General features: G+C 36.4%; 1 pseudogene; it reads right to left on the bottom strand.

The window, feature by feature from the left end:
• The window catches only part of LOC131750333 (cyclic AMP-dependent transcription factor ATF-4-like), a 173,983-nt pseudogene extending 148,294 nt beyond the window's left edge, over positions 1-25,689 (bottom strand).
• Positions 25,690-25,935: the final 246 nt, after the last annotated feature.

Genomic DNA, 25,935 nt, shown 5'->3' with positions numbered 1-25,935 from the left:
AAAATGACTGGAATATTTTCAAAACCTATAAAAGCTACAAAACCTGAGGATTAGTAAGTAAAAAAAATTCTTAATAAATCTATTTCTCATCACATTGCAGTGAAGTACTAAACATCAAAGTCAAAGATGGTATTGTAAGGGCAACCAGAGATAAAATTCCAATAATAAAGTTTTACATCAAGAATTGAGGCCAAAGAGTGATTTAGGTTCCACAGGTGTGTGCATTTGTCAAAACTCATTGCTTGTACACTTGAGATTTGTGTATGCCCTTGAATTAAATTTGGCATACAAAAACCTGCAAACAAATATTGAGCTCTAGATAATAATATGCATGTTTAAGGAGGAAGTATACTGATATGTGTAATATACTTTGAAATGCATCAACAATAAGATGAAGTAATGGATGAACAGAGGGATAGACAGATGTGATGTGTGGAAACTAGGTGGTGAACGTAAGTGTTCACTGCACGATTCTTTCAAATTGGCTGTGTGTTGGTAAATTTTCATAATAAAATGTGAAAAATAATAATGAGGCTGGAGATTTTACTTCTCCAACAAATAAGAAAAATTAACTTCCAACTTAAAATATTTATCTAAAAATTACAATCAAATGACCATTCAAGTTGAAGGGTGAAATGAAGATATTTTTAAACAAAGGCTGAATTTACCACTAAAAATCTGTGTTGTTGTAAGGACATCTGAGAATGCACTTAAGGGAGAAGGAATCAAACAAAGACGGAATAAAGTGTAAGAAGTAATGATAAGCAAAATAATATTTTAAACACAGTTGTGCCTATCTCACCTATCGACACACTCATAAATAGTGTCTGAGAGTTCCCGGACCCTTGCCAGCATTAGGTCTTGTCAAAGCTGACATTTGAGTTAATTGTTTACATTATGTATTTCAACAATAAGAGAGGCTGAACATTTAAAGCTATTGCTTTCAGGCAATTTATATAGTCCTTTTTCTATAAACTGTCTTTCCTTAACCCATATATATATATATATATATATATTTTTTTTTTTTTTCTGTTAAGTTAATGGGGTTCAAGTTTGTAATTGATTTATGAGCTACTTAGCAAATTATTTTGCTCATTGACCTTCATGGGTATTGTACATCTGTTTTCCCAGTTTGCCATTTACTTTAAAAATTCTATTTATGGTATTTTTTTCAATTTTAATTATTTTAATATACTTAAATTTCTCCAAACTTTCCATTATGGTTTTAATATGATTGTTAGAAATCTCTAGCCACTCCAAGAGAATAAGTATATTCAACTATGTTTAGTTCTAAACTCTTCATATTTCACCTCTTAGGTCTGAACTTTTGATCAATTTAGATATTATTTTGTTGTAGCAAGTGTGGTAGGAGCCTATTAATTTTCTTCCTCAGTGTGATTGCATTTATTTAAATTGCATAATGGAAATCCATAAATTAATTAGAATTCATTTTACAAAATTTTCTCTAGTGTCAAAGTGGCTATAAAGTATAGGACTTTTGTAATGTATGCCAGCATTTCCATTTTTATGCTGCTCATATAAAAATAAAAAGTCTTTTAAATAATGTCAGGACATTAAATATTCAGGATTGCAGATGCAGCTGGAGGACAAATGAGTTAATATATAAAAACATCTTTGACATTCTGATAATGACAATGTGTCTTTATAAAGCAATGCTAGGACAAAATTTGATGTTCTAAAATTGATTTTGCACTGCTGCAGATTTTATTTTCAAAAATAAATAAAGGTATTACTTTTACAGAAGCCAAAAAATGAGAAAAGTAAGCACAGTCACTTTGTATTTAGTTATTTAATATATCATTGGCTGTTAATTTCAGTGCATGAGTTATGCATTCATAAAAATTCCTTGGAGATCTGGATTCATCAAAGGTTAATGGGTAGTTAATTTTCATCGTGGGAAGTGTGACAACAAATGTTTTCCTTGCCACTGCTTCATTTGTATTTTCAGTTGTCTAGATGATTTGGGGAATGATTTCTAAATTTATATACCTTTCCTTTTTCTTCCATCTTCTAAATTTCATAAAGTCATAAAGTTCTACTTTTATTCTTATATATTTGTATAAGAATATGTATTACATTCTTATATATATAAGAATATATATTCTTATATTTTTGATTCTTAATTAATATTGTCATTTACGTATTGCCACCAGTTGTTGCTTTTGTACTTCAATACAAGTAACAAATGGGGCTTATAAATTTAGATGTCAATCTGAGATAGGTTTAACTTTATTTTCAAAAGCTGATTAGTAATATTCAACCAAATACTAAAGAAGGACCTTCTATAGATCTCTGGAGCTTTCTCTCTGTGATACTGTTCCTCTTCAGTACTCTGTCTTTCAAAGACTAGTTGTCTGGGTCTCACCAGACCCCCAACTCCATCTCCTCAACTCAGGGAGTACGTTGAGTTCTTCCTGGGTTCTCCCACTGTGTGGCTTGGAAACTTTCTCCAGGCAGTAATTTGGTGCAACCAAAAGGCTCACTTCATTTGTTTCCCATATCTTAGTGATTACTGTCCTACATTGCCTGATGTCCAATATATTGAGTGGCATTGTTACATATTGTTCTGATTATGCAGGAGAGAAAATCTGGACTTGGAAGTCTGTCTAATGGTTAAAATACCAGAAAGTGGTTTTTTGTTTTTGTTTTTTTTTGTAGCATCTGACAAACCCATCTTCAAATTTATTTGGAAATTCAAGGAATGCAAAGTAATTAAAACAATTTCAAAACTCGAGGACTTAACAGTACCTGATCTGAAAACATATTCTAAAGCCAAAATAATCAAAATAATGTGGTATTGGCGTAAGGATGGACATAGAAAACAATGAAACAAAAAATGAGAGTCCAGAAACAAATCCTCATATTTATGGTCTTTTGATTTTTAACAAAGGTGGTAAGACAATCAAGTAGGGAGAGGAGAGTCATTTTAACAAATAATTCTGGGACAAGTGGACATCCACATGCAAAACAAATACATTCAGACCCTTAACTAACATCACACACAAAAATTAAGTGAACTGTAGATTGAAATATGAGACAAAACACTAAAACATAGGGGGAAAAAGGAGAAAGTCTAAATAACCCTGGCTTGGGTAAAGAGTACTTAGTATGACACAAAAGCACAACCTCTAAAATAACAAATCAGTAAACTGGACTTTATCAAAGTTAAAAATATTTGTGCTTCAAAAGACACCCTTAAGAAATTGAAAAGACAAGCCACAGACTAGGAGAAAATATCTGCAAACCACCTATCTGATAAATGACGTATCCAGAACGCCGTCTGTAACCATCAATACTGCTGAGGGGACCAGAAATCTTCTCAGGGTTACCAGGTATTAGAGTACATTTGGCTCCAGTATCAACCAAAGCCATCACCTTTTGTTTACTTCTAGGGGACCAGTGAATAGTGAGCTCAACATGGGGTCTCCAATTGCCCCCAGTGGTCCTCACCTGGAGGCGATCTTGGCCTGCATCGTATACCTCGGGCATGGGAGACACCCACCCCGAATAGGACTATATGACTGAGGCCTCTGCTGAGCAAGCAGGGCACTAGGGGTGGTAGGGGCAGCTCTGAAACATTCTTTGGGTTTGAAGGTTTTCCACAGGCCAACCAACATAGCATGGTTTGTCGGTCTATCTTTTCAGGTGGGGGCCTGGTAGTGATGAGGTCAAACCACATTTGCTTCTGGGTTACTTTTACTGGACTCTTTACAGTTGATTGGGATAGCATTTTGGGATTCTCAAGCTTCCTCTCTGTCTCATGTGTTACCCAAACTCCATACCTGTTCCTGGGATTTGTCAGTTTCTCCCAGATCAGCAACGAATAACCCAATGTCATAAATGTCTTGTCCCATGTCTGAGCGCAGCACGGATATTAGCATTCCATACCAGGTACTAGGGGTGGTCTGGAGTATCTTGGCTTTCATTCATGCAGTGAATGTGGCCTGATCAGGGCCTTCAAAGGCAGGGACATAGATGGCCTGTCTCACTCCCAACTCCCTAAGAATTCATTGTAGCTCCCTTATAGATTTTCAGGGTCCCACATGCCTCGGGAGAGCCTCCACATTGAGCCAAGCTCCTTGCAAGACAGAATAATCCAATCTATAAAGGAGAGAGTACCTTGAAGTGCCCCCCATGCCCAGCACCATGCAGGCACTGCTGGAGGGCAGAGCGTGTAGTGATATTGCTCATTTTCTCCGCCTCCTGCCATTGTCACCTTTATCTCATAGCCGCACTCTCCAGGCCTGGATACTTTCCCTGGCCTTCTGTTGGAACCTGGCAGCTATATCAATAAGCTCAGTGGGAGTGTATTCTCTCATCATGAATGTTTCCTGAACTGTGGGCTGTCCTGCTAGCTGGGGTTGTTGCTGCTGTGTTTTTGCTTTCCTTGTATGAGGGGTCAGACAGCAAGGGGTGCTTTGTCTGTTTCATGGTCAATCACCACAACATCCTCTTTGCTCTTCTCACTTTTCCAGGGATTCCACCTCTTAGTGTTACAATCACACCTTGTCATTAGTTTTGCAAAACAGCACGTTAAGGTCTCCAGCTAATTATCCTGCTCTCCTACCTAGCCTGCCAGTCCTGACGCGAGCAGAGTAGTGGACACATGCGCGTCTTTCTCTAACCTCAGTCCTTCTTCCAATTTTCTAACTCAAGCTTCAGCCTCTCATCGGGTATTGGTGACCACAGACCAGCCCACAGCAGAGCCCAGCCCACTGTGAAACCACGTGCTTCCTCCCTCCTGTGCCACAGGGCACTCTGCACAGTTCCTCAAACATGCACATTAGACCTGCGTTTTCAGGGTGTCCCTGAACTCACGTGGTCCACAAGCATCTAACAAACTGGCCACTCCTCCCAACAAAGAAGTTGATGGCTAACTCTGGATTTCCTCCACAGATGCCTCTTTCCCAAGACCCATTTCTTCACTCACCTGACTGGTTCAACTAATCGTTGGTTTGCAATCTTGGGGGTTTCTCCAGGTGAAATTAAAAATGGGCCCCTGTATATGGAGGGCAAAGAGAAAATGAAGAAAGATGCCCACCTCTTTAGATTGGAAGGTGGCAGGGGTTTTTGTTTTGTTTTTTTGTGGTACGTGGGCCTCTCACTGTTGTGGCCTCTCCCGTTGCGGAGCACAGGCTCCGGACGTGCAGGTTCAGCAGCCATGGCCCATGGGCCCAGCTGCTCCGCGGCATGTGGGATCTTCCTGGACTGGGGCACGAACCCGTGTCCCCTGCATCAGCAGGCAGACTCTCAACCGCTGCACCACCAGGGAAGCCCTGGCAGGTTTAATAAGCAAGGGGACTTACATATGAGGCTGGCCACAAGAGGGTTAGATCTCCACACCCCACTAGTAATACTAGTTTATCCTTACCTTTTTATAATAATATTTTTCTCTATAATATGTCTAAAGTTTTAAGTAAATTTGGGAATACCAACTTGAAAATAGATATATAACTTCAGTAATTTAATATTCAGAGTCCAAGTAAATATAACTAGATATGGTCTTACATTATAGCATTAAGGGGGATAATAATAGTTGAGGAAAATTCTGATTAGTAAAATATTTAACCAATTCTAAAAAATAAGTAGTGTCTCACACAACTGTATATTTTGTGGATTATAAACTTCTCATTGGGTTCTCTATAAAAGACTATTTGGGGCTTCCCTGGTGGCGCAGTGGTTGAGAATCCGCCTGCCGATGCAGGGGACACGGGTTCGTGCCCCGGTCCGGGAAGATCCCACATGCCGCGGAGCGGCTGGGCCCGTGAGCCATGGCCGCTGAGCCTGTGCATCCGGAGCCTGTGCTCCGCAACGGGAGAGGCCACAACAGTGAGGCCCGCATACCAAAAAAAAAAAAAAAGACTATTTGAGCATAAAAGAACATAAAATAAAAAATAGTAACTGAAGTAGTAAGTAAACTGAGTGGTCAGTAAGTGACTGTGGTTTAATATTTTTAGAAAATGTCATCTTTCATCTGAATTGAGGCCATGGTATACAGCAGTCTATACTCTGTCAGTTATAGATTCTTTAAATAATAAAATTATAATACCTGGTTAAAAAAGTAAAGAATAACTACAAATGACCAATCAACACAATAAAAATATTTAGCTGAAAGAGTACTCTGGGGAATGTCTAGCTAGTCGCTACCAGGAGGTGTACTGGGATGTAATACCCCAAAGAGAAAAGATAATCAGAGTTTGCAAGTAAAAAAGTGGTAATGTAATCTACAATTATAAAAGAGGTAAAATTAAACCAATAGAATGGTATAAGAAAACTGAGGTGAGTCACAAAATGAAACGCCAATAGTTCACATTCTAAAAGTTTGTTATTGACTAAAATTGAGTCTTCTTATTTGTTCTAACATTTAAAAAACCAAGAATGTGGGCTAAATGTTAGCAAATGCCTTTTTACATTTATTGGTGTAATTCTAACATGTATCTTCTTTAATCTATTGTTTTGAGAAATAATATTAATGTATATTCTACTACTGGGCCATCCGTGCACACCTAGAATTATTCATTCTTGTTCATAAAATATTTCTTAGTTTCCCTTAGGATATATTGCTATGTTTATTCAGACATTTTAGGTCTATAATGATGCAATTTGTCAGCAGTTTTATTTTTATATTTTATAAGGTTTATTATACAAATGTTTACTATCTATTTTTTTGCCTACTTAACATGGCAACAGCTAAGGAAGTCTACCATGTTTCTAAATTCTAATGTTTTTCTGTCAGTTTGTTGCTTGCATGTGTAATTTTTAAAAATCTATTTTGATGTAGGAGTATTCAGTGCATAAAGAGTCATGACAGTTGTAACTTCATTGTGTAGTTTCATTGCACCTAGCATACTGTTGCTTCTTATCAAAATTAAAATTTCATAAAACCCTTAAGCCTTTTCCTCACACGCTACAACTATGTACATACTTCTTAATTTATTCCTGCACATTTTGTGGGACCAGCTGTAAGGCATCACATGCTCCTCTGCTATATTCTCTTTGTACTAGATCCTTCAGGGCGAGAACAGTCTTTTTAATTCTTCTGCTTGATCAGTTACCTATATACTCCTCCTCTGCCTAGATGAAAAGGTAAGGACTTCATATAATGCAGTAAAATTAAGAGCATAAGTGCTTAATATCTACTTTTTGTTCATAATTACATGTTATAGAAATAAAACAATTGTGAATATTCACAAAGGACATGGCAAGTTATATAGATTTCTACATGAGCATTTTTAGAAACAAAAATATAAGTAAAAACAACTGCAATTTCAATCTGAAATTTATTCCTTGGGAAGATGTTGTTGCAAGGTACATTTAGGCATTTAAGTTTGAACAAAACACTTCAATTTACATTAAAAATACAGCTTTATTTTAAGCCACAGTATTATATTACGCATCTCTGAGCTGGGCTAGTCAGGCATACACTGTTTATCAAGTATTTGGAAGCACTCTTTACCCAAGCACATATAGCATGTCAATGTTGTAGATTGTTTGTTGTTTTAATATACAGAAATCTCCACTTATCTGTTTACAGTTCTTGATTTAAACTTATGAGTTGCATGGTCAACTTCCTTAACAGCCAACTAAGGAAGGAGGCCCCATCATTTAAAACAAAATAGTACTAGGGGGACCTCGATATATACAACCCTCCATGGTTTCTGGCTGTTTTTCTCAGAAAAAAATAAATAAGAGGACATCAGGAAGACGGTGGACTTAGAAGGCCGTATATATGAATTGGGGGTGGCCAAGATTTCCATGCCAAGATATGGAAATAACCTATATGTCTGTCAGTGGATGAATGGATAAAGAAAATGTGATATATCTATCTATATCTATATCTATATCTATATATCTCTCACACACACATGCATATATATATCTCACAGTTATAGATGCTGTGTTGACCAAAAATACTACAGTTGCTTACTGTATAGGATATTACATTTTGATACAATGTCAGAGTTCATCTAGCCCAATTTCATTTCATATGGATGGGTGTTTTTCTAATTGTTAATCTTCGGAGGCTTAGGGATCCTTTGAGAATAATGCATTTGTGGATCCTCTCCAAGAAAAGTACATATGACCTTACAGTCATATGATTCTAGGAGATGGGGGGATAGGCACAGACCTTCTGATAGCATATATTGGACATCAGGGATTTTCCCAAAATCCATAAAAACAGAATGAGAGCCTCTTACTGCAATATCTTTGATAACTGATCATTCATGCTTGACTTAATTGCCTCCACTAACAGGAATCTCACTAGTTGATATATGTTAACTTTAAATACCATCTTTCTCTTGTTAATCTGAAGCTGCTCCCCTGTACCTTTCCTTTCCTAGCAATCCTTTAGCTCTCTGTGTCTATACTGAATAAGTTTAATATCAATCCCACATATTCCTCTTCAGTTAATCAAAGACAATAATTGTGTTCTTCATGAATGACATTAGCAGAATTAGCCAAGTATTGACAGAAGTTCCTTCAAGAGCAGCTACTAAAAACTGGTTCTAAAAACCCACTGGACAAGAACAAAAATATCACAACTCCATCTACAACAATTCACTCTTAAGCCTATGGTAAGATCTGTTGTTCAACAGTTTAAATAATAAAATAGTTCTTGATGGAAACACTTGAGATTTCATGGGAGAAATGTCAGGGATAAAGCTTCCTATGGTTGCAATAATACATAGAATAAGAATGACGGACAGCCAAGGGTAGGTACTCTCCAGATAACACAGAAACATGTTCTAAATCTTGTTGGAAAGAGCCAGCTGAACAGCACATAGACATCGACTGCTAAATCAACTAACTACCTGAGAGATCCTTAAAGGTCCAAACACACACACCATTTCTGTTGTTTGCTGATAACGGTCTCTACAGAGTCCCATTAACTTTTCTAGAAAAACAATGAGGGCTTCTGTCCTCATACAGACCTAGGTTTGTTTCTTATTCTGTTTTTTAGTTTGGAAAACCTGGGAAACGTAATTATCTACTCTGATTATATTAACTGACTGAAAAGGAGCACTGTGTCTTGTACATTTACCACAAGTAATATAACACCAATCCCTTTTGCTTGTCCTTTTTTGTATCGGTTAACAACTGCTATGCAATAAACACAAATTCAGGGACTTATAACAATAATAACTTATTTATATAGCTCATGGCTCTGTGGGCTGCCTGCGACTTCACTGGTCTAAATTGTCTTGGCAACTCTGCCAAGTTTCTCTCATCCTACTTCTTGGACCAAGGAAGTAGCCCAGGCATGTCTTTTTCATGGTGACATCAGAAGCACTGCCTATTTCAAGCCTCTGTTTATATCCCTCTAGACAAAGCAAGTCACATGGCAGAACTGAGATTTAGGAGCCTCACAATATTCCTACCTATGAGGGCATTGAAAGATTATATTGCAAAGGATGCAGAGACAGAGAAATGTGAAGCATTGGTGGGGAACATGAATGCAATTTACCACATCTTCTGTTGGCCATGTGAACTTGAAATGATTTCGGTAACATATTTATTTGAATGGTGTGTTATAAAAGCAGCTCCTATCAAGCAATAATATAGTAGTAAAGGAACAAATGACATGAAGTAAAATGAGAAATTATAGTATTGACTCAGAAAAAAAGCTAACCTCTGAAAAAATATATGAGAGCAGCAATTTTCAAAGTGTGGTCTGGGGACCCTTGGGTCCCTGAGACCATTTCAGAGGGCCCGTTATGTAAAAACTATTTTCATGATAATACTCAGATGTTATTTGCACTTTGTACTTTCATTCTCTCTTCAAAGAGTACATAACATGATTTTGCAGCAGACTGAATGTAGGAGCAGATAGGGGAATATATATCTCTCTTCCATTAGGTCAGCTGTTATTGTAATGGGTTTATATTACTTCAAACAAATTATTAAATAAATATTTTAAAACTTCTTAGTTTTAATTTCTAATGTGGCAAACATTGACAGGTATAATCTGCAAAATAAAAATCTATTTGGGGTCCTCTATAATTTTTAAGAGTGTAAAGGATTCTTAAGACCAAAATATTTTAGAACATGAAAAGAATTAAAAAGCAAAGTTTAAAAACTTATATATGTAGCAGAATACAACAGAAGTAGTTTCTATGAAATAGAAGTAGAAAGTCATAAGGAGAAAATATGATGAAATTTTTTAAAGGCAGTTTGCAATAAAAACATGTTATAGGGAATAAAGAATTATTGCAACAAAGGTAAAACATAGTCACAGAATTAAAATCCCATCAGTAGCATCCAGAATAAGAATCAACACTTTGAAATAATAAATCAATTACATTGAAGGAAACATCAGGAGGTTCTCCCAAGAATTCAATTCAAAAGGATGAAATGAATAAAAAGTATGAGAAAGAAAATGATAGTTATGAGGATAAAATATTATATCCATGCCTCCCTGAAGAAAAATCAGAGACACTGGAACAAAGTGACAACAGCACACATAATAGAATAGAACTTTCCTGAAAAGTAAATAAATCAATACGTCTTTTAAAATCTCAGTATGAAGTCTGAAAGGTTTTATTTCAGCTAAAACTCAATGAAAAGAGAGTCACAATTCTTCAGGGCTTGTTGGTTCACAGCCCTCCATATACTATTTATTTCCACTTGTTGAAGGAAGACTGCTTGTTACTCCCAATTTTATTCATATTTGAATCAACTTCCAGCTCATCATGAGCAAGCAGTTTGGTCTCATGATCATTTGGTCTCTCAAGATCATGTGTTCAATCTCTACCAAGACCCAACTGAATACTATGAGCTATTTAAGAAAAGGAAAATAGTCTATTGTTAAAGAAGCTTAACTTTTTCCCAAGATCTTGGCTGAGTTGACTGTGAGTCCCCTACTGTTGTTATTGAAGGAACATCCTGATCTGACTCAGATACTTTGTATATCATTAGATAGACTAGGTCCCTAGGGTTAAGAGAAAGAATTCCTTGCTATGCAGGCTATACTAACTAGAAAGATTTCTTTCCCTCAAGCTCTAAATTGATAGCCTTTAGCATGGCTTCTAATATCCAATTAGAATATTAGTATTCAATCACTGACTCCTAGTATTCAATCACTCCCCTATGGAATTCCTTCCTTTTGATCCTAGGCTGGACCTAGGTACTCACTTCTAGAAAAAAAAAAAAAAGGGGGCAGCAAAATTAATGGGATATCACTTCCAAGGTTAGGGTACAAAAAGACTGTAGCTTTCCTCTCTCATTTATCTGGGGGAAGGAAGCTTCCATGTTGTGAGCAGCTCTATAGAGAGGCACATGTGGCCAGGAACTGATGTTTCCAGTCAACAGCCAGTGATCATGGAATCGAATCTTCTGAGACTTGCCATAGGCTCATGAGTGGGATTTTAAGCTAATCCTCCCTAAATTGAACTTTGCAACCCCGGCAAACATCTTGATTGCTCCCTCGTGAGATAACCTGAGCCAGAAGACCAAGGTAAGGTGCTCCCAAATTCCTGACCCACAGAAATAATAAGATAATAAATTTTTATTGTTTTAAGCTCATGTTATGCAGCAGTAGATACCTAATCTGTTCTGCAGTGGTAGATAACTAACACACCAAATCGAAGACAAGTCTTTGAGATCATTTGCCCAAGTGCTTACACACTCTGGCATCTCTCTTTGTCACCCCCACAACAGACTCACAGTTTAGCTCTCTGGCAAGTTTCTTCAATACTGTGTCCCCATATGAGCCACATCCTCTTTTAAGAAGTCTGACTCTGTGAAAACCATAATTCAAAAAGAGCCATGAACCACAACGTTCATTGCAGCACTATTTACAACAGCCAGGACATGGAAGCAACCTAAGTGTCCATCGACAGATGAATGGACAAAGAAGATGTGGCACATATATACAATGGAATATTACTCAGCCATAAAAAGAAACGAAATTGAGTTATCTGTAGTGAGGTGGATGGACCTAGAGTCTGTCATACAGAGTGAAGTAAGTCAGAAAGAGAAAAACAAATACCGTATGCTAAGACACATGTATGGAATCTAAAAAAAAAAAAAAAAAAAGGATATGAAGAACCTAGGGGCAGGACAGGGATAAAGATGCAGATGTAGAGAATGAACTTGAGGACACGGGGAGGGGGAAGGGTAAGATGGGACGAAGTGAGAAAGTGGCATGGACATATATACACTACCAAATGTAAAAGAGCTAGTGGGAAGCAGACACATAGCACAGGGAGATCAGCTTGGTGCTTTGTGACCACCTAGAGGGGTGGGATAGGGAGGGTGGGAGGGAGACGCAAGAGGGAAGAGATATGGAGATATATGTATATATACAGCTGATTCACTTTGTTTACAGCAGCAACTAACACACCATTGTAAAGCAATTACACTCCAATAAAGGTGTTAAAAAAAAACCTACCTGTGTGCCTTCAGTGTGTGTGTGTGAGGAGGTGGCTGTGGTGGCCCTCTTCTAAGACTCCAGCTCTTTTGCTGTTCACTCTCTCTCCATCTATCGTAGTAGCTGCTTTCGGCATTTGATGCTTATGGACCCCTTTGAAACCTCTTTTAGCCCTTTTAATAGTTAAATGCCTTTTACAGTTAACAATTCTCCGTATCACATTTTCCATATGCAGATTACTGGCATGGTTTCTAACTCTGACTGGATACTGGTTGAAACTTGAGCATTTAATTTGATAAATAAAAGGCATACAGTTTACAACGTGGTTTTACCACTTCATATTCTGGCCAGCAATGTTGATTTTCCAGCTGCTCCATGTGCTTGCTAGTTAGTATTTGGTATTGTCAGTTTTAGTTTTAAAATAATTTTAGCCATTCAAGTACAAAGTACTATGGTCTTCCTCCCTGGGATAAATCAAGAGGTTGAGATTAACATATTTTAATATATATGTATATATATATAATAGATATAAAATAGATAACCAACAAGGACCTACTATATAGCACTATATATAAAATAGATAACCAACAAGGACCTACTGTATAGCACTCTATTCAATATTTTGTAATAACCTATAAGGGAAAAGAATCTGAAAAAGTATATATATCTATCTATAACTGAATCACTGTGCTATATACCTGAAACTAAAACAATATTGTAAATCAACTGTACTTATATTAAAAAAATTTTTTTATAAAGTTATGCTTACACCAAAAAATATTTTTAGTGTTGCATTTTATCTTAATTTTTTAAGTTATATTATTTAATATATTGTTGTGGTTGTTCTACTGATTATAATATGCACTCATCTTAAAATAGTCTACCTTGAATTAATATTATTCAATTATATCTCTTCACATACAATATAGGTGAAATTCTATTTATCCATCTTCTGCTTTATTTTCACATGCATTGCTTTTCCATACGTTGAAAATTTTCATATGCATTATTTTTGCTTTGAATATTTAATTGATTTTTAAAGAACTCAGGAAAAGAAAAAATAGAATTTTACATTGCCTCAAATATTTATCATTTGACAAGCTCTTTACTCCTCTCTGTAAATTCAAATGTGTATCTGATGTCATTTTTTCTTTAGACTGAACTTGCTTTGGCATTTGTTATAGTGTGTCACTGTGCTGATAAATTTTTCACTTTTGTTTATCTGAAAATATTTTACCTTTATTTCTGAAGGATTTTGTTGCTGGATATAGGACTTCTGAAGTTCTATATCCAGAAACAAAAGGGCTTTTGTCTCCCTTCCCTTCCTTCCTTCCTTCCTTTCCTCCTTTCCTCCCTTCCTCCCTTCCAGCACTTTAAATATATATCTCCATTGTCTTTGGCCTCCTTTGCTTTGATGAGGTGTCGCCAATATTCTCATTGTTTGTGTCTATATGTAACGAGATTTTAGTTTACTCAGACTTAAGATTTTCGTTTTATGCTTAATTTTCAGAAGTTTGATCAGGATATACCTAGGTGTGGTTTCTTTTGTATTTATCTTCCTTTGTATTCCCTGAGTTCTTTAGATCTGTGGATTGATGTTTTTCACCAAATTTGTTAAATTTTCAGTAGTTCTTTCTTCAAATATTTTTATGCTTTATTCTCTCTCATAATCTTCTCACGATCAGATTTCATACATTAGCCTGGTTTCTCTTGTCCAATACGTCATTATGACTCTGTTAATTTTCTAAATCTTTTATTACACTGTGCATAAATTTGATTTGATTTGGATAATTTCTCATAGAAACTTGACTTCAAGTTTATTGAGACTTCTTTATGTAGTATCCAAACTTCTGTTGAGCTCATTCAATTAATTTTCAATTTCAGATTATAATGATCAGTTCTGTCTTTTTTTTGTTTATTTTTAAAGTTGTCATATCTTTTTGTTAGTCTCTATCTCTTTACTTATTATATCTACCTTTCCCTGTGCATCTTAAAAAATAGTTATGAAAGTGATTTTAAATTGCCTCTCTGCCAATTCCAATATCTGGGTCACAGATGAATCTGTTTTTGTTGGCCATTTTTCTCTTGATTATGGTTCACATTCTCCCGCTTCTTCTCATGACTGGAATTTTTCATTGCATCCCAAAGCACTGTAAGTAATATATTTTAGAGACTGTATTCTATTTTTTGTATGCTTGTTTATTTTACGTCTGAAGAATACTGAGTTTGAATTTGGCAGGGAACTAAATTACTAGCACATTAACTTAATTCTTTGGAGGCTTGGTTTTAGGCTGTAGTACAGTAGGTTCTTACTCCTAAGACCTGACCCTTCAGAGTTTTCAATGGAAAGTCCAAGCTGTTTAAAAAGCCTCTCTTACTGCCAGTACTTTCTCTTTCCTCAGCACTGAGCAGCAGCTGAAATCTCTGCTTAGTTCTACAATTCATCCAGCTTTTGTTTTGCATTGTTTTTTTGGGAGTGTTGCCTTATCCACATGTAATTTAGTTGTCCAGCAAGGATATGAGGGAAATTTGTATGTAGACTTCATGGTTCCCTTCTCTAGAGTCTTCTTTCTCCATGGTTCCCTAATCAATTTCCACACTTGGGCAGTCCTATACTCTACCTTTTAATGCATCAGCCTAGCAAAACTTCTAAATTCTGCTTAACCTCTATGCTCTGTGCACCATCCAAACTGGGTTCCCATGGAAGGAAATTGATTAAATGTCAAGCTGACCTAATTTGCATCAATAGCTATTTCCTGTCTAGTTTATGGATGCTTTTAGTCAAGTTACAGTATCTTCCAACACTTTCTAGGGTTCATGATTATTATTAGCAGGAGGGGTTTGCTCAATCCATCTTTCTTGAATCTAACTTTAACACTAAATGGAGTTAGAATAGCAATTACTTGTACCTTTCAAGTCACTGAAGTTGAGACCAATCTTTGAATTTTCCCCAAGGATACAGTACTGTTTTATTATTTGCAAGGTGAAGGAACTCTAGAGTTTTATTTGGCCCTTTGGCTCATATCTCTTATGTATTCCTGTAGACTTACCACGAGATATACTTAGGTAAGAGCTTTCTTGATTACCTAACCTTAATAAGCCCCACTCTTGCCAGTTGAATGTCTTGAAATGCTGGATCTGCAAATACTAGTGTTAGTTCAGAGCCAGTGTTGAATAATTTCTAAAACATCAGGATATTTCTCATTTTTCTCTTTCTTCTCTCCGTCTCTTCCTCCTTCTCTCCTCCCCTTCCCCAATGCATAGCCACATAGCCAAAGGTAACTTTGGGAATATATAGACAAAAGATTCACAGTTCACATTTGAAATGCTGTACATGGTCTTTCTGCAAGGATATTTGGCCTCTCCAATATTTAATTGGCTCTGGGTTTCTAAACTGGCTCAAGCCTAGAAATTGGTAGAGGACCTTTAATATATCATGTTGCATTATGTTGGCAAAGGCAGATCTTGATTACTTCATCTAGAGTGTTTTTCATGTATTCAAATCACTGATCAATCAGCCTTTACCAAAGACCTCTGTGAGTGAATCCATTTTCATTGCCAGTCTAGTTCTGCTGCCTAATATGCTAACCACTCTCACCTTGGATCTGAGTTACATTCCAATATTTCCTTTGAAAACCATGACTCTCCAATCTCTAGTGAGATAAAGGAGCCCATTTCAAAAGCAACATTTGCCACCAGCTTACCTTGCATTCAAAGAATAGTGTTAAGTCATGTTCGGGAATGTTGGTCCACCCTCCCCAATGTTTTCATCAATGACTGGTAAAGAAAGTGCTTTGGTATACTCTTGAAGTGATATTTAGTGGGTGGGTAAACAGATTGCAAATGATAAATCTACTTCAAAATTTTTACCTTTTTAAGCTTTAGATTTCTTTTCTATATTAAATCAAGAAATTTATTTAAAGCATATTAACCTTTAAAAAATTATAGGCGTAAGGTAAGTCTAAGTTTAGTCAAACAAAAGAAAAATAATCTCAGGTGAAAGAGAATGCCTTGTCAATGTCACATTAATAGGTTCAGCATGATACGAAGGGAATAGGGAGCTGATGTGCTCAGTATTTTCTACTTTTAGCAAAATATATCCTGTGAAAATAGCTACAAACACAGATACATTATTTATATGTAAAGATCCTTAGTGTATCCTTATCATAAGAGTGAAATAACGGAAATAAATGGCAACTCCAACAATTGGAAATTGGTTATATTAATTATGAAATAACTATATGATAGAATACCACATTACCATTGAAACTATTTTTCAAGAAGGTATCATTTTAAGCCAAAAATTATATTATATTTAAGTCAAAAATTGTCATATACAACTCTGAAATGTCACTTATAAATAAACTAGCAGTAAATATATTATTTCAATTATATTTTCTATATTTTAAAATAAACACATAAAACACATATGTATATTAGAAATATATTAAGTTTTAGTAAAAAATAATATTTAATATCATTAAATAAACAATTGAGTATGTGCACAGAAGGCAGCCTCTACCATGATTTCCTGATGGACTCTGAGAAGCCTAATGTGGCCAGAATTAAGGATTGGATTTAAAATAGTGGGAGCTATGCATGAGCTGGTGGTGGAGCCAGATGCTTGATGACAGCAAAGCACACCACAATCATCATGTATTCCAGTCCTGAACAGCACTGCTTCTTTCCATTTTTATCTTTATTTCTTCTTAAATTTTAGATTCAGCTACTGTGGCTCCTTTTTAAATTGTAGTTAGTTTACTTTTTTTTTTTTTTAACTTATTTGGCTTAAATAATCTAAGAGTAAGACTATCTGAGTTTCCTTAAAAACTTTCTGAGTAGGGCTTCTGTATGTAGTTTTTCTCCTTCATTGCCAATAAAAAGGATTCAAGAGATTTGGATTTGTATTCTAAGTCTGCTTGTAGCTAGCTGCATAAAATGTCAAACTTCTTAACATCTTACAACCTCAAGCTTTTTGTTAAAGCTTATGGACAGGTTTATGAATATCTGTTAACATTTTTTAAAGTGTCAAATGGGATTGTACATGGGAAGTGTTTTGTGAGGTTGAGTGTCATATATATTATTAAATACAAAATAACAAATTACAGATAACAAACTGTTTCTCTAAAATGCAGTTTACTGACTACATTTGGGTTTCTAGCATTCATAGACTGTCTCCCTGATACTGAAACCCATTCTTAATTCTCTTTTTTCATCAATATGTTTATTCATCTTTCAGTCAGTAATCGATTAATCACCCAGTGCTTCATTTATACATTAAAATTTGTGTGGTGTTCACAGAAGATCCTAGATAATAGTTCTATTTAAAGATGTATTACAGTGAATTTCTGGAAGATCAAGTGGGAGAGTGGAGACCTGGGTACAGGATCGGGTTGGCTGCTAGGTTGCTTTATGACCCTAAAGGTTTTTAACTGCTTTCTAAAGCTGTTACTGTAGCTTAAAATGAGGGACAGTGTTAGCCTAGATGATTTCAAAAATGCCTCTCATCTCTAATATTCTCTGTGTGCAGAGCAGTTGTCACCAGATTTCAGAAGTGACTTTTCCCAAGATGCTGGGTAGTGGCTGACACTCTGTGCCCCTGACCATAACCGAGTCTGGATGTGCTAAGGCAAGATGACGACCAGACACAACAGAGGGAGGCAGTGCTGAGCTCTGCCAAGATTCAGGACTTATTTCTGATGGAAACAGTTGACAGGAAGGTCAATGAACAGGTGGAGAGTGAAAGGGAAGTGAGACATGGAAAAGCAGAGGAGTCTTGCCTCCTTAACCCTGAAGGGGAACATAAGGTCCTCGTTAAAACAATCCTTGTTCTGTAATCACCCACACCCTGCTGAATCCAGCACTCAGCGCACGCCAGCACCCACCACGCAAGCAGCCTTCTGTGCCTCACGCAGACTATCGAACTTCCTACTCACAGCTGTTCCCCCATCGTGCCTCTCATTCTTCAACCCAAGGCTGTTTGCCCAAGGCAGGGTGCCTTAGATCAACGATTCTCAGAATGCAGTGTGCAACAGAATCATCTGTCAAGCTTGTTAAACATCCTGATTCATGGGTCTGATCCCCAGATACTCTGATGTGGTGAGTTGGGGAGCTGTCCTGCATACTGAAGGTTTAACACACACAGAAGGACTCTTATGTAGCTGGCCCTTGGGCTCCGCTTTGAGAAATGCAACATCAAGTATACTGCCCAGGAGTTCTTTGACTACACAAGAAAAACCTAAGCTTGTCACAACGTGTTCATGAAATCACTGTGTGTGATCCCTTTCCTTCAGTGAAAAGCTGTGATTTCTATTTTTAAAATCTTCCATTTTTTATGGTGCAACTTGTCATACCTTAAAGCTTTACAAGCTGCCATATAAATGTAGTATTACATGGATGTCTCTATATAGTTATACATATATAGAAATAATATTCACCCTCTCAGAAACTATAGGTTAGAAATGTAACATGTATCCAACTATTTATACAGAAGTGTCTGCCTAGGTTCACAGATGATATCCATGAGAAATTTAAACTTAAAAATGTGCTTTTGTTGAAAATGTGTTATATAGATACACAGAACCCCCTATCTGTTTGTAACTGCATGGACATATGTTTCTATGAATTTAATAGTTACTGTTTATTTGATGTATAATATCCATCAATTTTTAATTGATTGATGGTGCTTATTATGTGCTTATTATGAGTACAGGAGGGAAGAAATTATGGAAAGAATGAAGGAAATAAAATGCATGAAGGTAGTGCACTAGGGACTTTTAGAGATCATATCTCATGGAACAAGTAAGCCACTGTGCTTGTCTTAGCAACACTCCTTCAGCAGTAGAAAGTAAGTATAATAATGCAAAGCGTTGCTGATATAGTAGGATACACAGAGTACTACTTGAGAACAGATAAAGATGAAATTAATTTTGTTTGGAAGCTTCTTGTTGGCTTTACACAAGTGGTGCTTTTTGTCTGGACTTTAAGGATATACATGCTTGCCTGCTAGGCACTATTGCAGGTGTTAGGAGTCCAGTGATGAACAGGACAAAATCTATGTCCTGGTAGAGCTTACATTCCAATGGGGAAATAAGATAAGCAGGAGGGAGTCCAGAAAATAATAATAATTGATGCTACTATTAGTTCCGGGTGGAAAGGAAGGACAAAGGATAATACTTTTGAGGTATTATCTATAAGAAGCTATGGAACATAGTAGTAGTAGTGGGGGCAGAGTGAATGGGGCTGTCTAGGAGGTCAAATAAAATAAAAATATTTGCAAATCATATGTCTGATAAAGGACTTATAGCTAGAATACAAAATTAACTCTTAAAACTACTAAAAAGACTTAACTCAATGGGAAATATAGGCAAACTAATTAAATAGATGCATCAACAGAGAGGATAAACAGATGGCAAATAAACATATAACAATGCTCACGATTATTAATCATTAGAGAAATTTCAATTCAAAACATGAGATACCACTATGCACCAATTATAACAGCCAACATTTTTGTAACTGACATACTGAGTGTTTGTGAGACTGTAGAGGAATTGAGATTCTCATACACCGATGGTGGGAATGTAAAATGCTCCAACCACTTTGAAAAACAGTTTAGCAGTTTCTTAAAAAGTTAAATGTGCACTTACCATATAGTCCAGCCATTCCTCTTCTAGATATTTGCCCTAAAGAAATGAAACATATGATCATATGTATTCTTGTACACAGATATTCAATAGCAACTTTATTTGTAATAGTTAAAGACTGAAAATAACCCAACTGCCCATTATCAGGTGAATGAATAAATAAACTTTGGCATATCCATCCGAGGGAATACTATTCAACAATAACATAGATCAACATGGACAAATCTCAAAATAATCATGAGTAAAAGAAGCCACACATAGAAGGATACATACTGTATGATTTCATTCATCTAAAATTCTGAAAAACAAAAAACTAGTACACAGTGAATGAAAGCACATTAGTGGTTGCCTGTAGCCAGGGACACAGTGCAATAGGAAAGGGGGCTTTTGGGGTCATGGATATGTTGACTACCTTGAGGGTCCTGGCTACCTTACAGGTGTGTAAAAGTGTGCTCTTACCACACTGACCAAATTGTAAACTTTAAACAGGTGTGGTTAAGTGTTTCAATTATACTCCAATAAAATTGTTAAAAAAAAAAGAAATAGATAAAGGTATCATAAAGGAATGAACTCCCAACAAGAAAAAAGGAGATGGATCTAGAGCAAGTATGAAGGGACTGGACTTAGAGGAGGAAGCAAGATCTTTCACTGTAATAGCAAATATGCATAAATATCTCTAGGCATGATTCCTGCAGATTGAATTTTTCCTTCAATGGAGTATATTTTTGTATGAAGTTAGAAAAATGGTTAATTATCCATTCTGGTTAATTTTTAGTGTGGATAAGGAGGTAAAGATTAATGTAATTTAATCTAGAAAAATACATTGTTTCCAGATTTATAAAGCTCTTTTCTATGTTATTCTAAGGATCAGGGGCATCACTGAAAATTTTTAGAGAATAATTTACTAATATCAGAGTTAATGTTTTGTGTCAAAATTCCAACAACTATAAGTTTGAAAGACTTTGTGCTCATTGTAACTTAATGTCCTCAGTCCAAATATTTAGAGGTAGTGTGGTATAATGAATAAGGCGTTTCATTTATTCATTCAGTTTGTCACTGAATTACACATTCAACAAATATTGATAAGCACCGACAATCTGTCAGGTGTTCTATTAGGTAGGCACTACTAAGTGAATACATAAACAGGATCATTTAACCTGGTGAAAAGTACTATTAAAAAACCATCAATTTTACCTGATAGAATGTAAGGTAAATCGTGATCTGACAACTGAGCGATGAAAAAGAGTAATAAGGCAGGTAAAATTTGGGGGGGGAATACTTAAGGCAAAGAAACAAGCTCAAAGACTTCAAACCAGAAATGCTGAGCGGCTGGAGACAAGTGATCAAGGGGCTTGTTATGAGACGAGGCTGGATCAAGGCCATGACAAGGAATTTGACTTTTATTCTCAATGATGCCAAGACATTGGAGGACTTCAAGTGGAAGAAGTTTCACCATATGACTTACATGTTGAAGGGGCTCTGTGTTCTCTTTGTAACAACTGTTCCTGTATGTTGTAATCATGAGGCTTGTTCACAAAAAAATCAGTTCTCCTCTCATTCTGGGAACAGGGTAGGATCTCACCTCCTTATCCTTTGTAATATTAGGCATGGTCATGTGATTTGCTTTGACAAATTAATTGTAAGAAGAGGTAATATGTATTACTTCTAGGTGGATGTTTTAAGAGCCCTTTCCCAATTTACCACGCCCTTTTATTCTGCTTTGGCGGTCATATGTTGAGATTGGAGCCTCCTATCAGCCTTAATTCCAGAATGTCTCAGATATGCTAAGCACCTTCCATGTACTCCCTCCTCATTTGTTGTTTTAAGCCATTGAGATTTTTCTTTTTTGGTTACTACAGCATTATCTAGACTACTTGATTGACATATCATGTTTATGAAATTTCCAGCTATATGAGTCCTGACTTTACAAGTTATAAGTCGTAAGTCCTTTTTCCAGCTTTTTTTTTGCAGTAGGAACACAAGTGTTACTTAGGTATTGTCAATCAAATGCATCTTCATATTTAGATTTGAAAAGGAACCATCTGGAGAAGGACATGCTGTTCAATAACCATTAATGATAAGAGTCCACACTGGCCTTGGTCCATGCAAGAGTGTCAGTGGCTACTGGTGGACTCAGGTGCTGCTGCCCAGTGACAGTGAAGGCAAAGTAGTCCAGATGGTAATATGTTGCATATTCCTGACTTTGTAGCTCTCATGCCTGATTCTCTAGTCCTTAAAGAGATTCTGTGAGCTAATGTATATTCTTAATACATTCCTGTTGAAATAGCTACAGTTCTGTTTGCCAACAAGAACCCTCAGCGATAAAGGCATTTATTAAACGTATTGATGGAGATGCTGAGTGGACATTTATACATACAAGTTTAGACTTTGGAGCCTGAGATAAAAATTTAGCATTTGGATTACAAACACAGTATTTGAAGTCTTGGAACTGGATGATATAGTCTAGAGAGGAAGTGTAGATAGAGATAAAAAAGAGAGTTCAAGACCAAAACTTAAATATTGCAATAGGTCAAGCAGAGTTGAATGGTCCAACAAAGATGTCCAGAATGGAGTGCTCAGTATAAGTCAAGAAAATAAACAAACAAACAAAACCATCAGGACAGTGGGTGACAAGGAAGCCAAGAGAGGAAAGTAGTGTTTACAGAAGCACTGAGAGGTCCAGTGTGTTTAATGGTGAGTAAGATGCGGAGACGTGTTTTTTGGGTTTGGCAAAATAAAGGCTGGACCAGGTGATGCTGACATACATTTCAAGAGTCCTAACAGGAATCGTATTGGCTGAGTGGATCATTGGAGTACTTGAAGAGGAGACAGATTCCACAGACAAGTTTCTTAGAAAAGTTAATTATCATGTACATTTGACAGTGTCTTAGCTTTTACTGTTTTAACAAACAAATATGAAGTCTTAGCAACATAAAACAATAAATGTTTATTTCTATTTATTTCTTACTTGTGCATCTGTGGGTCAGCTGGGGCAGTTTAATTTCAGGATACAGGTCCACCAGTTGCCTGGTGTGGCCCTGCGGCAGGTGTCTCCTTCTGGAGATGTCACTGGTGTGGAAGTGGCCACCTGAGGCATGCTCTTCTGTTGCATAGGCCAGGAGCTCCTGGTGTAGAAATATATGATATTTCTTAAGGTTAGACTTAAAATAGACCTGCTGTCACTTCTGCCTACCACCCATTAACCAAATAGCAAGTCATCTCCAAAAAAACCAATTCTCCAGGAAAGTTGCTCTAGGGATGGTGCAAATAATTGCTGAACAAGAATACATTTAATTTAATAATGTAATCTAATTTGCCAGAAATGTAGGCAAATGATTTTTTTTTGTTTTCATGTTATATAACCACCAAAAGTTATTTTCATAACTTTATTGTTATATTGTTGTTTCACATCTATTTATATATGTTTAACTGAAATAAATATATCTATTTAACTTAAATAAATAAATATATTTATTGTTCTCTAACTACCAAAAGTAAACTGAGTACCAGTGTATCCTTGAAATTCTTTATTGAAGATTGTCAAAACAAACACATCTGGAATAATCAAGGTGAAATATATTTCTTTTATTTTCCCATGAAATCCCCTGTCAGAGCAACATTTCCCAAAGTGTGTGCTTGGGAATATCAGTTCCACAGGGGATGGTAACAGGTGTTAGATAGAAAGTTTCAATGATAAAATTTATAAAAACCTAAGTTTTTAAAAAAAAGCTGTTTAAAAAATGCACTATTTAAAAAATCTCTCAGTATGTAAGTGCATATTATGATTCTCCAGAACATTAAGAGCTAGAACTCCTTGGAAAAGAGTTTGGGAAATTGAGGTATAAATCACTTTTTCTTAAAATTTTATGCTTTAAATTTATAGATTCTGAGAAATAAAAACCTTTAGTATTAAATGATTTTCTGATTGGTAAATTTTAACGTGAACCTCTGTTGGTTCACAGAAACGTGTTACCAAAAAACTCTGTTAAACTGAGTATTTTCCCTCAGAGATATGTATTCAGTCAATACCACCAAACAGAATTTTTATTGTCTGTGCTAGACCGTATATCAGAAACAAGGCTGAATGAAATACAAGTTCTCTTATCAAAGAAATTCTTGGTCTCTTAAGGGAGCGTAGACACAAATAAATGTTATGTTAAAAGATTGCTCATCTCCAAAGTCTGTTGGGAGTTTTGAGTCAGAAGACATCCCTCACACCTGGGAAGTCAAACTTCAGTTTAGAAGGCAGGATTTCTGGCTGTCCTCTGCTGACTTGGCCAGCCCCACAGAGCTTGTAAAGTTCTTTGGGAGCCTGCTCTGAATTGGCCGTCTGCCCTGGTGGAAATGCTCGTTTCTCCATCAGCCTATACAATAAACAAATATGCTTTATATGCTGCCTTTGCGCTTATAGTATCTGCATGAAATACGGCTTTGGGCTGCTTGAAAATGTAACTATGAAATTTTATAGGGGATAATGGTTCCCAGAATGCGGTCTCCCAACTTCTTCACTCAAACAACTTTTATGCAATGCTTCAGCAATAATTGACCTCTCCTGCAGAAATTGGTCCAGTCCCTGACTATTAATTATTTTTAAATAAAGAATGGACTATTTAAAAATTATCTTGTTTATGGTTTCCTTTGCTGTGCCAATGCTTTTAAGCTTAATTAAGTCCCATTTTTTTATTTTTGTTTTTATTTCCGTTACTCTGGGAGGTGGGTCAAAAAAGATCTTGCTGTGGTTTATGTCAAAGAGTGTTTTTCCTGTTTTCCTCTAGGAGTTTTATAGTGTCTGGTCTTACACTTAAATCTTTCATCCATTTGGAGTTTATTTTTGTGTATGGTGTTAGGCAGTGTTCTAATTTCATTCTTTCACATGTAGCTGTCCAGTTTTCCCAGGGCAGGAATAAAAAGGTAGACATAGAAAATGGACTTGAAGACGTGGGGTGGGAGGGCGAAGCTGGGGAGAAGTGAGAGCAGCATCAACATATATACACTACCTAATGTAAAATAGTCGGCTGGTGGGAAGCAGCAGCGTAGCACAGGGAGATCGGCTCAGTGCTTTGCGATGACCTAGAGAAGGGGGATGGGGAGGATGGGAGGGAGGCTCAAGAGGGAGGGTGTATGGGGACATGTGTATGCATATGGCTGATTCACTTTGGTGTACAACAGAAAGTAACAGCACTGTGAAGCAATTATACTCCAATAAAGATCTATTTAAAAAAATATTACGTGTATGCCAGTGGCAGATTTGTGAAGAAGAGCCACAGTGAGGTTGAGGGAGAGGAGCTGTGCAGGGAAGGGTGACCCAGCCAAGCTTCCACCAAGAGCCTTCACCTTCATCCATCAACCCTGTCTATGTGCTCACTGTCAGCCATTCAGGCCCATGACCCCACGATTTCAATGCCCCCAGAATTTTGTGTTTTGGCCTCCTGGATTCTGGCTTACGCTTACAAACAGTTAATAAAATAGACCTTGCATTTTGCTCTCTTTTCCTCCTTTCCTCCCCTCACCCCTTCCTGTTTTTCCTTCCTTTTCTATGCTTTGAAATGGATCTTAAGCACATTTCTCATGTCAAGACACACTATGATCACTGTTCTGCTCAAGGCCTTTCTTGGTTTTATTTTTGTTTTTAACTTACTTTGTTTTCTTCATTTCACGTTGTCTTTTCTCTCTATGACTTTGTGGGAAATTTTTCAGTTCTAATTAACGTGGTCGTTTTTCTCCTCTTTTGAGGAGAGAAGTTTGAGTTTTTTTAAGTTAGAATTGATATGTTATTTGGTATTTTTATATGTATCTCATTCTTTTTAAAATTTATTTTATGCAGTACCATGTTATTAGTATGGAACCATGTTTGTACATATAATCTGTGGCTTCTAGTGGTTAACATAGAACTTCAGT

Source organism: Kogia breviceps, chromosome 2 (assembly GCF_026419965.1).
Source record: "Kogia breviceps isolate mKogBre1 chromosome 2, mKogBre1 haplotype 1, whole genome shotgun sequence".
In the NCBI taxonomy this organism is placed as follows: Eukaryota; Metazoa; Chordata; class Mammalia; order Artiodactyla; family Physeteridae; genus Kogia; species Kogia breviceps.
Note: the sequence above shows the minus strand (reverse complement) of the source record. Positions and strands in the feature narration are given on the sequence as shown.